This window comes from Salvelinus fontinalis, unplaced genomic scaffold, assembly GCF_029448725.1.
Source record: "Salvelinus fontinalis isolate EN_2023a unplaced genomic scaffold, ASM2944872v1 scaffold_0073, whole genome shotgun sequence".
NCBI classification, from domain to species: Eukaryota; Metazoa; Chordata; class Actinopteri; order Salmoniformes; family Salmonidae; genus Salvelinus; species Salvelinus fontinalis.
This window is the reverse complement of record NW_026600282.1, coordinates 367,501-381,115: the sequence shown is the minus strand read 5'-3', so window position 1 is coordinate 381,115 and position 13,615 is coordinate 367,501.

Sequence of the window (13,615 nt, the reverse complement as noted above, 5' to 3'; positions counted from 1 at the left end):
GGCGTGGTTACACGGGGACTGCGATTGTGAGGCCGGTTGGATGTACTGCCAAATTGTTTAAAACGAATTAACATTAAATTCTCTGGCAACAGCTCTGTTGGACATTCCTGCAGTCAGCATGTCAATTGCACACTCCCTCAAAACTTGAGACATCTTTGGCATTGTGTTGTGTGACAAAACTGCACATTTTAGAGTGGCCTTTTATTGTCCCCAGCACAAGGTGCACCTGTGAATGTTCATGCTGTTTAATCAGATTCTTGATATGCCACACCTGTCAGGTGGGTGGATTATAACTTATTTTTTGAGAAATAAGCTTTTTGTGTGTATGCAACATTTCTGGGATCTTTCATTTCAGCTCATGAAAAATGGGACCAACACTTTACATGTTGCGTTTATATTTTTGTTCAGTGTATACAGAAGGGAAATTACCATTGAACTGATCCCAAGATCCCAGATCCTACCTTTATGGGTGGTATGAGGTTTAGCATCTATCTAGCTAGCAAGAACAAGCAAATAATGTGAGAAGATCTAATAACAGGTCTGAGATCTGCATACAAATAAACTCAACAATGATCAGAGCCCCTTTTTTTTATGTTGAACTGCAATGAATGTACTGGTGCTGCTAGCGAGGTAAGGTAGTTCATTTTTGCTGATAGTATTGTGGTAAACAAGTTTGCAACCAAGCTGATCAAACAAAATATTTGGAGAAACGATCAAATTATTACACTACAACTGTGTCCTAAATTTCAGCTATGATCAGCTATTGTTAAAAACTGTAAATTACAGTGCATTCAGAATGTATTCAGACCCCTTCCCTTTTTTTCACATTTTGTTACGTTATAGCCTTATTCTAAAATGTATTAAAAAAAAAAAATTCTTCATCAATCTACACACAATAACCCATAATGACAAAGTGAAAACAGGTTTTTATAAATGTTTGCAAATTGATTAAAATAAAAAACAGAAAAACCTTATTTACATAAGTATTCAGACCCTTTGCTATGAGACTCAAAATTTTGCTCAGGTGCATCCTGTTTCCATTGATCATCCTTGAGCTGTTTCTACAACTTGATTGGAGTCCACCAGTGGTACATTTTATTGATTGGACATTATTTGAAAAGACACACACCTGTCCACATAAGGTCCCACAGTTGACAGTGCATGTCAGAGCAAAAACTAAGACATGAGGTCAAAGGAATTGTCCGTAGAGCTACGAGACAGGATTTTGTTGAGGCACAGATCTGGTGAAGGGTACCAAAACATTTCTGCAGTATTGAAGGTCCCCAACAACACAGTGGCCTCTATCATTCTCAAATGGAAGAAGTTTGGAACCACCAATAATCTTCCTAGAGCTGGCTGCCTGGACAAACTGAGCAATCGGGGGAGAAGGGAGGAGACCAAGAACCTGATGGTCACTCTGACAGAGATCCAGAGTTCCTCTGTGGAGATGGGAGAATCTTCCAGAAGGACAACTATCTCTGCAGCACTCCACCAATCAGTCCTTTGTGGTATAGTGGTGATGAAACCAAGATTGAACTCTTTGGCCTGAATGCCAAGCATCACGTCTGGAGGAAACCTGGCACTATTCCTACGGTGAAGCATGGTGGAAGCATCATGCTGTGGGGATGTTTTCAGTGACAGGGACTGCTCGACAGGATTGAGGGAAAGATGAACAGAACAAAGTACAGAGATATCCTTGATGAAAACCTGCTCCAGAGCACTCAGGACCTCAGACTGGGAGAATAAATTGAGAAACTCCCCAAATACATGTGTGCCAAAATTGTAGCATCATACCCAAGAAGACTCGAGGCTGTTATCGCTGCCAAAGGTGCTTCAACAAAGTACTGAGTAATGGGTCTGAATACTTATGTAAATGTGATATTTCAGTACGACCATACCTAGAGACACATTTCCCTCAGATTACACAAATACACAAAGAATTAGAAAATAAACCCAATTTTGATAAACTCCCATATCTTTTGAGTGAAATATCACAGTGTGCCATCACAGCATTATTATCTAGTTCACTTGCTTTGGCAATGTTACATATGTTTGAAGGGGAACACACACATGCACACACAAAGCTGTTGACAAGGAGAGGCTGAGAGGGACATCTAACTGGTTAGACTAGACAGTGGTTTTTAGAGAAGAAAAGACAAACAGAACAGCAAAGTTCAGAAAGAACACACACACCAGGGGCAGACTGGGACCCAAAATATAAATCACACACCTGCCCCCATATCGGCCCATTGTTTAACAGATAATTATCATTTTGCCTAAAACCCAAGTTAGACAGGCCCGCTGGGCTAAAAATGGAACAGCCCATCTGACACTTGCCCGAAATGCCAGATGGCCAGTCCTCCCCTCCCCTCCTCACACACTATAAATCCTTATAGCTCAGAGAATAAGATCCTGTAAAATGGGTTCTCACCTCTACATACTGTACACACGCACACACACACATACATACACACACTAGTATCTCTCCATCAGTGTACCTCTCTGTGTATCTTCCAGTAAATGACTGTGTATATTTATTGTCCTGAAAGACAGTTGTGCAGATTATAAAAGCCCCCCACCCCTCCACCTGATCCCCAGAGAAAAATAGTTCCACAGTAGATAAGCCCAGACTTTGTTGTCCTCCTGATTTAAATCTAAATCAGGGCTTACGACATGGATAGTCCCAAATAGTAACATTTTCCCTACTTAGTGCACTACTTTTAACCAGGACCCATTGCAGTCTGGTCAAAAGTAGTGGACTATATAGGAAATAGGGTGGCATTTGGGCCAGGGAGGAAGTGATGCAAATTATTAGAGATAATCTCAGTGACAACTACTCTCAGTGACAGTTACTCTCAGCTACTGCCAGTGACAGCTACTCTCAGCGACAGCCACTCTCAGTGACAGCTACTCTCAGCGACAGCTACTATCAGATACTCTCAGTGACAGCTACTCTCAGTGACAACTACTCCCAGTGACAGCCACTCTCAGTGACAACTACTCTCAGTGACAGCCACTCTCTGTGACAGCTACTCTCAGCTACTGCCAGTGACAGCTACTCTCAGCGACCGCTACTCTCAGTGACAGCTACTCTCAGTGACAGCTACTCTCAGTTATTCTTGGTGACAGCTACTCTCAGATACTCTCAGTGACAGCTACTCTCAGTGACAACTACTCTCAGTGACAGCCACTCTCGGTGACAACTACTCTCAGTGACAGCCACTCTCTGTGACAGCTACTCTCAGCTACTGCCAGTGACAGCTACTCTCAGCGACCGCTACTCTCAGTGACAGCTACTCTCAGTTATTCTTGGTGACAGCTACTCTCAGATACTCTCAGTGACAGCCACTCTCAGTGACAGCCACTCTCGGTGACAACCACTCTCGGTGACAGCCACTCTCAGTAACAGCTACTCTCAGTGACAGGTACTTTCAGTGACAGGTACTTTCAGTGACAGCTACTCTCAGTGACAGCAACTCTCGGTGTGCGTATGTTACTGTGTGTGTGTGTGTGTGTGTGTGTGTGTGTGTGTGTATGCATGTCTGTGCCAATGTTTGTGTTGCTTAACAGTCAGTGACAGCAACTCTCAGTGACAGCTTCTTTCAGTGACAGCTACTCTGTGACAGCTACTCTCAGTGACAGCAAAAGTTATCAAAAACCAACCTGTCAAAAAATGCATTCTGTGACAAAACCTGTTTCATTTGAAGTTAGAAAACTTTTTTTTATCTCCAATAAGATTGATTGTAAAGTCAAGTTGAGGGTTGAATGGGTCCTAGCTTCATGCTGACGGTACCTACAGTGTGTGTGTGTGTGTGTGTGTGTGTGTGTGTGTGTGTGTGTGTGTGTGTGTGTGTGTGTGTGTGTGTGTGTGTGTGTGTGTGTGTGTGGCCTGAGGATTGGTTTGGTGGCTTATACCTTTGTACTCCACAGCTTTAGGCTCAAAGTCCTCTGGAGAGGCTGAGAACAGCAGCTGACACTGAAAACATTACTAATCAGCAGCACTCATGAGGTGGGTGTGTGTTTGTGCGTGTGAGTCTGTATGAACGTGTGTGTGTGTGTGTGTGTGTCTTTGAGTGTGTGTGAGTCTGTACGAACGTGTGTGTGTGTGTGTGTGTGTGTGTGTGTGTGAGTCTGTACGAACGTGTGTGTGTGTGTGTGTGTGTGTGTGTGTGTGTGTGTGTGTGTGTGTGTGTGTGAGTCTGTACGAACGTGTGTGTGTGTGTGTGTGTGTGTGTGTGTGTGTGTGTGTGTGTGTGTGTGTGTGTGTGTGTGTGTGTGTGTGTGTGTGTGTGCGTGAGTCTGTATGAACGTGTGTGTGTGAGTGTGAGTCTGAATGAACGTGTGTGTGTTTGTGTCTGTGCCAAAGTTTGCGTTGCTTCATAGTCAATGACAGCTACTCTCAGTGACAGATATTCTCATTAACAGCTTTTCTCAGTGACAGCTACTCTCATTAACAGCTACTCCTAACAGCTATTCTCAGTGACAGCTACTCTCATTAACAGTTACTCTCATTAACAGCTACTCCTAACAGCTATTCTCAGTGACAGCTACTCTCATTAACAATTACTCTCAGGAACAGCTCCTCTCATTAACAGCTACTCTCATTAACAATTACTCTCATTAACAATTACTCTCAGTAACAGCTACTCTCATTAACAATTACTCTCATTAACAGCTCCTCTCAGTAACAGCTACTCTCATTAACAGCTATTCTCAGTGACAGCTACTCTCATTAACAATTACTCTCAGTAACAGCTACTCTCAGTAACAGCTACTCTCAGTGACAGCTACTCTCAGTGACAGCTACTCTCAGTAACAGCTACTCTCAGTAACAGCTACTCTCAGTAACAGCTACTCTCAGTAACAGCTACTCTCAGGAACAGCTACTCTCAGTGACATCTACTCTCAGTGACAGCTACTCTCCGTGACAGCTACTCTCTGTGACAGCTACTCTCTGTGACAGCTACTCTCCTTAACAGCTACTCTCCTTAACAGCTACTCTCCTTAACAGCTACTCTCAGTGACAGCTACTCTGTGACAGCAAAAGTTATCAAAAACCAACCTGTCAAAAAATACATTCTGTGACAAAACCTGTTTCATTTGAAGTTAGAAATAGTTTTTTTTAATCTCCAATAAGATTTATTGTAAAGTCATGTTGAGGGTTGAATGGGTCCTAGCCTCATGCTGACGGTACCTACAGTGTGTGTGTTTGTGTGTGTGTGTGTGTGTGTTTGTGTGTTTGTGTGTTTGTGTGTGTGTGTGTGTGTGTGTGTGTGTGTGTGTGTGTGTGTGTGTGTGTGTGTGTGTGTGTGTGTGCTGAGGATTGGTTTGGTGGCTTATACCTTTGTACTCCACAGCTTTAGGCTCAAAGTCCTCTGGAGAGGCTAAGAACAGCAGCTGACACTGAAAACGTTACTAATCAGCAGCACTCATGAGGTGGGTGTGTGTTCGTGTGTGTGTGAGTCTGTATGAACGTGTGTGTGTGTGTGTGCGTGAGTGTGTGTGAGTCTGTATGAACACCTCCCTGACCAAGGCCCTTCTCCCCCGTTTGCTCAGTTTGACCGGGCAGCCAGCTCTAGGAAGAGTCTTGGTGGTTCCAAACTTCTTACATTTAAGAATAATGGAGGCCACTGTGTTCTTGGGGACCTTCAATGCTGCAGACATGTTTTGGTACCCTTCCACAGATCTGTGCCTCGAAACAATTCTGTCTCGGAGCTCTACTGACAATTCCTTCCACCTCATGGCTTGGTTTTTCCTCTTACATGCAATCTCAACAGTGGGACCTTATATAGACAGGTGTGTGCCCTTCCAATGTTCAATCAATTGAATTTACCACAGATGGACTCCAATCAAGTTGTAGAAACATCTCAATGATGATCAATGGAAACAGGATGCACCGGTGCTCAATTTTAGGTCTCATAGCAAAGGGTCTTAATACTTATGTAAATAAGGAGATTCTGTTTTTTAAAAAAATTATACATTGCAAAAATGTCTAAAAACCTGTTTTCACTTTGTCATTATGGGGTATTGTGTGTAGATTGATGAGAAAATGTTTTTATTTAATCCATTTTAGAATAAGGCTGTAATGTAACAAAATGTGGAAAAAGTCAAGGGGTCTGAATACTTTCCAAATGCACTGTAGATAGTGATGAAGTGACTAGGCAACAGGATAGATAATAAACAGTAACTGCAGCGTATGTGAGGAGTAAAAAAAAGTTTGTGCAAAAAGGTTCAACGCAGATAGTTAAATAGTTAACCAAATAGCTACCCGGACTAACTATTTAGCAGTCTTATGACTTGGGGGTAGAGGCTGTTCAGGGTTTCAGACCTGATGCATTGGTATTGTTTGCCATGCGGTAGCAGAGAGAGCAGTCTATGACTTGTAGGGCTTTCCTCTGACACCGCCTGGTATAGAGGTCAAATCAAATCAAATGTTATTGGTCACATACACATGGTTAGCAGATGTTAATACGAGTGTAGCGAAATGCTTGTGCTTTTAGTTCCGACCATGCAGTAATATCTAACAAGTAATCAAACAATTTCACAACTACTACCTTATACACACAAGTGTAAAGGAATGAATAAGAATATGTACATATAAACTTATGGATGAGCGATGGCCGGACGGCATAGGCAAGATGCAGTAGATGGTATAGAGTACGTTATATACATATGAGATGAGTAATGTAGGGAATGTAAATGTAACAGTATAGCTTCCGTCCCTCTCCTCGCCCCAACCTGGGCTCGAACCAGGGACCCTCTGCACACATCAACCACAGTCACTCACGAAGGATCGTTACCCATCGCTCCACAAAAGCCACGGCCTTTGGGGAACACCTTCTTCTAGGTCTCAGAGCGAGTGACGTCACCGATTGAAACACTATTAGCGCACACCACCGCTAACTAGCTAGCCATATCACATCGGACACATAAACATTATATAAAGTAGCATTGTTTAAAGTGACTAGTGATACATTTATTACATCCAATTTTTCATTATTAAAGCGGCTAGAGATTTGAGTCAGTATGTTGGCAGCAGCCACTCAATGATAAGATGGCTGTTTAACAGTCTGATTGCCTTGAGATAGAAGCTGTTTTTCAGTCTCTCGGTCCCGGCTTTGATGCACCTGTACTGACCTCACCTTCTGGATGATAGCGGGGTGAACAGGCAGTGGCTCGGGTGGTTGTTGTCTTTGATCTTTTTGGCCTTCCTGTGACATCGGGTGTTGTAGGTGTCCTGGAGGGCAGGTAGTTTGCCCCCGGTGATGCGTTGTGCAGACCGCACCACCCACTGGAGAGCCATGCGGTTGAGAGAGGTGCAGTTGCCCTACCAGGCGGTGATACAGCCCAACAGGATGCTCTCAATTGTGCACCTGTAAAAGTTAGTGAGGGTTTTCGGTGACAAGCCAATTTCAGCCTCCTGAGCTTGAAGAGGCGCTGTTGCGCCTTTTTCACCACACTGTCTGTGGGTGGACCAATTCAGTTTGTCCGTGATGTGTACACCGAGGAACTTAAAACTTTCCACCTTCTCCACTACTGTCCCGTCGATGTGGATGGGGGGATGCTCCCTCTGCTGTTTCCTGAAGACCATGATCATCTCCTTTATTTTGTTGACGTTGAGTGTGAGGTTATTTTCCTGACACCACACTCCGAGGGCCCTCACCTCCTCCTTGTAGGCCGTCTCGTCGTTGTTGGTAATCAAGCCTACCACTGTAGTGTCGTCTGCAAACTTGATGATTGTGTTGGAGGCATGCATGGCCATGCAGTCATGGGTGAACAGGGAGTACAGGAGTGGGCTCAGAATGCACACTTGTGGGGCCCCAGTGTTGAGGATCAGCGGGGTGGAGATGTTGTTTCCTACCCTCACCACCCGGGGGTGTCCCGTCAGAAAGTCCAGGACCCAGTTGCACAGGGCGGGTTCGAGACCCAGAATCTCGAGCTTAATGACGAGTTTGGAGGATACTATGGTGTTAAATGCTGAGATGTAGTCGATGAACAGCATTCTTACATAGGTGTTCCTCTTGTCCAGATGGGTTAGGGCAGTGTGCAGTGGGATTGCATCGTCTGTGAACCTATTGGGGCGGTAAGCAAATTGGAGTGGGTCTAGAGTGTCAGGTAGGGTGGAGGTGATATGATCCTTGACTAGTCTCTCAAAGCACTTCATGATGACGGAAGTGAGTGCTGCGGGGCGATAGTCGTTTAGCTCAGTTACCTTAGCTTTCTTGGGAACAGGAACAATGGTGGCCCTCTTGAAGCATGTGGGAACAGCAGACTGGGATTGATTGAATATGTCTGTAAACACACCAGCCAGCTGGTCTGCGCATGCTCTGAGGACGCGGCTAGAGATGCCGTCTGGGCCAGCAGCCTTGCGAGGGTTAACACGTTTAAATGTTTTACTCACATTGGCTGCGGTGAAGGAGAGTCCACAGGTTTTGGTAGCGGGCCATGTCGGTGGCACTGTATTGTCCTCAAAGCGAGCAAAGAAGTTGTTTAGTTTGTCTGGGAGCAAGACATCGGGGTCCACGATGAGGCTGGTTTTCTTTTTGTAGTCCGTGATTGACTGTAGACCCTGCCACATACCTCTTGTGTCTGAGCCGTTGAATTGCGACTCTACTTTATCTCTATACTGACGCTTAGCTTGTTTGATTGCCTTGCGGCGAGAATAGCTACACTGTTTGTATTTGGTCATGTTTCCGGTCGCCTTGCCCTGATTAAAAGCAGTGGTTAGCGCTTTCAGTTTTGCGCGAATGCTGCCATCAGTGGCAGGGAGCTCGGCCCTAGTGATGTACTGGGCTGTAAACACTACCCTCTGTAGCGCCTTGCGGTCAGATGCAAAGCGGTGATGCAGCCAGTCAAGATGCTCTCAATGGTGCAGCTGTAGAACTTTTTGAGGATCTGAGGGCCCATGACAAATCTTTTCAGCCTCCTGAGGGGGATCCAGGTCAAGGAAGTCTAATTTCTGCTTTAATTTCTGGTGAGTGACCGCCGATCGAATGTCCAGTTGGCTGCAGTTGATAACACAATAAACGTTATGAGCAAATAATGTAACAAATAACACAAAGAAATTATAATAATACTGCAAATTTAGAAAAAGGGTGACCGTGTCTGTCAGCGCCATCTTCTTTTGGTCATCTTGTGTGGTTGAACAACACCAGTTGTTCTCAGGATACAGGTCAGTGTGTGTAGAGATAACACATTTGACCAGGTGGAGTCCTGGACCACTACACCAACGAGGTAGAGGACCTCAAGTTTGGACCAGTGAGTCACCAACTCATCTTACGCCTTACACAACTCGGCACATATGTATCGCTCTGCCTTCGTCAAACTCCAGTGCCTTACCTTTTAACCAATGTCTATGAATGCAAGGACTGACCATCAGACCTCCTCCAAAGGGCTTTGAGAAGGATGTGAGTAGAGAGGAAGTGAGGAGTTAAGTAGGGATCATTGGGACAGAGCTCATATCATTGTTTTAGGTGGAATCTTATGTTGAATGATACTTTTATTATTCTGTTTGCACTTTATCTTTGTTCTACTTGTGCTCTTTCCACAGATGGCTATGGCTTGCTGATAGCATCTGATCTGATGACACTCCCTGGGGTCTATTTTAAAACCTCTACGGGATCGGTCCCCCCCCATCGGGACAGTTGAGCTAACGTGCGCTAATGTGATTAGCATAACGTTTTAAGTAACAAGAACTTTTCCCAGGACATAGACATATTTGATATGGGCAGAAAGGTTAAATTCTTGTTAATCTAACTGTGTGACGTAGAAGTCCGTCACTGGCCGCGGGCAGCATTTGGTTCTTCAACGCACACACGCATTCATCACTCCTCCCTGCGCCATTATAAGATAAGTTAACAATGTGGGTCGACACACAAATTAACTTCTGTCTTAGTGCATACATTTCACACTTATGTCAATGTTCATATTTGAGATATACAATATAATTTATACTTATCAATGTTGTGGATGAGCGCATTGTTTGTTTGTTCTGTTCCTCTCTCTCTCCATCTCTGTAGCTTCTGGGTATGCTGGAAAAGGACCCGAGCTAAGGGATTGGGCTGACTTTATAGTGCCTGTCCCAAATGGCATTAATGCATATGGGCATATTGAAAGATATTGTCAGTAGTGATGTAATGTTGTAAATGTTATGTTGTGATATTGTTTAAAACCGTGTTGCAATGTATATCCTTTAGTATGTTTAGTTAATGGAAAATGTAGGTTTGTATTGTTAATTGCTTAATTAATTAGGGTTAATTGTTCTGAGGGGAGGGGCTAACCCTACAAAAGGAGCCTCCCTTTCAGTTCATGGAGAGGCATTTTTGGATCGAGCTGTGGATGGGGCAGCATTGTTTTTAAGCTGTCCCATAAGGTAGACGTTGATGGCAGTACTGTTGTTTTTTGTTCCGGAATCACTTGTAAATAAACACCTTTGCACAGAAGAACTTTTGCGGCTCCGCCATCTTTTTATTTTGATAGAGGTTAGGTTATCCAGTTTAGCCTTCTGGCCTACTCTACGTGACAAACTGCACTGTCTAATTTACAGTAGCTATTACAGTGAAAGAATACCATGCTATTGTTTGAGGAGAGTGCACAGTTATGTACTTGAAAATGTATCAGTAAACCAATTAGGCACATTTGGCATATAATATTAAACCAACACAGACTATGGAAGGTTTTACGCACATCCAAACTTTAAACAGTAGCTGGACAAAGGTCCGATATAAAGAGAAAGGGAGAATGTCCACAGTTACATTGTTCCCAAATATAATGTTTTATATACAGTACATATTGGCACCATCCTATAGATCGTACTCCAGAAGTTACGTTACATGCGCGCTACAGATGTTCTCACCATACAACAATAAATACATGTCAAATGTAATGATATTATAAAATCAGCAGTGTAAAAAAAAGACACAAAGCATTGTTGCTGAACCCGCTTTCTTTATAGTAGGCCTAGGGAAGGGTAGCCTTCACTGGTATTCACCGAGGGTTTCATCTCTCGTTTCTTGATGGGCGCGGACACATGTGGCTTACATCATGGAGGGGTCTAATGTAGCCCTGATTACAATACATAGATACAAAGGGAATGTCAGCTCGCTGTTTTGATCTTCTCAAACTAGTTTTTTTTTTTTTATAAAGCTTTGGTGATTAAGATTTATTTCCAAGCAGTCTCACGAGCCAAACACTTTATTGATGGTCTTGACTAGCCTACTTAATTAAATTGGGCAGGACAAAATGAAAATTACCTTAATTGAGAGGAGGGGAAGCTATGCTTTTCAAAATATTTATATCAAATAAATAAAAAAAGATTAGTGTTTTATGTTTCTAAATACAAAGTATACAGGCACCAAAAACACATCTTGTCCCATGCGCATATGGACAGTGTGTAACGGCTTTCTTCCTGGGGTGAAGGAGAGGACCAAAATGCAGCGCGGCTAGTGTTCACCATGATTTAATAAAGAAGAGACAATAACGTGAACACTATACAAAATACAAAATAACAAATGTGAAAACCGAGACAGTCCTATCTGGTGCAGAACACAAAGACAGAAGACAACCACCCACAATCCCCAACACAAAACAAGCCACCTATATATGATTCTCAATCAGGGACAACGATTGACAGCTGCCTCTGATTGAGAACCATATTAGGCTGCGCACAGAAACAGACAAACTAGACACACAACATAGAATTCCCACCCAGCTCACGTCCTGACCAGCACTAAACAAGCAAAACACATAAGAACTCTGGTCAGGACGTTACACAGTGTGCGTCATGGCTGGATAGGCTGCGTTTCCGCTGTCAAAATTAATACCATAACCAACTGCATTACCACTAAAACAAGCTTTTGGTTGGTCTTAAATATCTCTAACTGCCAGAAATGAGCACTTTGGATCATGTTTTTCAGGACACACCTCAAATATATCCACCCATCTGAGCGCGAGCGTGCTAGTGTTAGACAGGTAAATTGCCGAACCTTGCGTTAGGGCTGGAAAATGCCAGTGCAGCAGTTTTTACATGATGTAAAATGGCAAACTAAAACGTGTGTTTGACACTAGCGCCGCTTTAACGCCAGCTGAAAATAGACCCCCCTGTATTATTGACTCCCGTATTATTGACTGTATAAAACTTCTAATGCCAAATGGAAATAATTGGAGATTCTGTAATTGATAGACGATGGTAGTTCCCAATCAGACAATTACTATAACCAGTGGCGGTTCTAACTTGTATGGACCCCCCCCCCCCACAAAAACACCATTCTGCACCAAATGTAATTTTTATTCAGACATTTGGAACAACACAAATAAATAATCATAACGTTTAAAAGTATATAAATATTAAGATATATACAAAAATAAGACTCATAAATATCTAAAAGAAGCAACAAAGACAAATAGAAACAAATGTGTTGATTTGGCATTCAAGCATCAATACATTACCCATCCCTCAACACTGTCAACCAAGAGTCAACACTAAACCAATTCAGCTCGGTGCTGTGCAGACTGGTTTTATATTATTCTTAACCATTTCAAACAAACCAGAAAAAATGCAACAATATGTCTGTGAAACTATATACAGTATTATGAATGATTTGTGGTTTATTTGGTAGCATTTCCTAGTTTGACTGATTTGACTAATTGCATTAGTACTGTACAAAGTTAGAGGTGCGCTATTTGATAGATTCCCCCGCTCCCCCTACCTCAGGCTTCCAGTGGGGAGACCTGAGGTCAACCTACCCCCGTCCCACTCCCCATCTCTTACCTCTGAGTGAGAGACCTTCCCAGGCAGTAGCCTGCTTAGCTCACAAACTAGAATCAGGACGCCCACTCCGACAAGTTTATTTGACCCACAGTCCCACACGGTGACATGATATCATTGATGTGACATACAAATGAGCGATAGAAAACCGATCGTGCAAATGTCACCATTCCAATTTTGTTTGTGTGGGCGCCCCGTACCTCCCCCGGCAAGATGCCGCTCTGGGTGGCTGCCCATGTCGCCTTTATCTAAATCCGCTACTGACTATAACACAAATCTGTGTTCCTCAGTGTTTGGAGAGTGCATGGTGTTGTTTTATCATTTGAATGTTGTGTGTGTACTGATTGAGTTTTAAACGAGACTCCTCCATCACTGCAATGGATTGTCTGCTTTGCTGAGACCAGGTCCTTGGCTTCCACCTGCCTTCCATCGAGGTTCATAGTGTAGTCTATATAGTTTATAGTGTTCATAGTGTAGTCTATGTAGTTTATAGTGTTTATAGTGTTCATAGTGTAGTCTATGTAGTTTATAGTGTTCATAGTGTAGTCTATGTAGTTTATAGTGTTCATAGTGTAGTCTATGTAGTTTATAGTGTTCATAGTGTAGTCTATGTAGTTTATAGTGTTCATAGTGTAGTCTATATAGTTTATAGTGTTCATAGTGTAGTCTATGTAGTTTATAGTGTTCATAGTGTAGTCTATATAGTTTATATTGTAGTCTATATAGTTTATAGTGTAGTCTATATAGTTTATAGTGTTCATAGTGTAGTCTATATAGTTTATATTGTTCATAGTGTAGTCTATATAGTTTATATTGTTTATAGTGTAGTCTACATAGTTTATAGTGTAG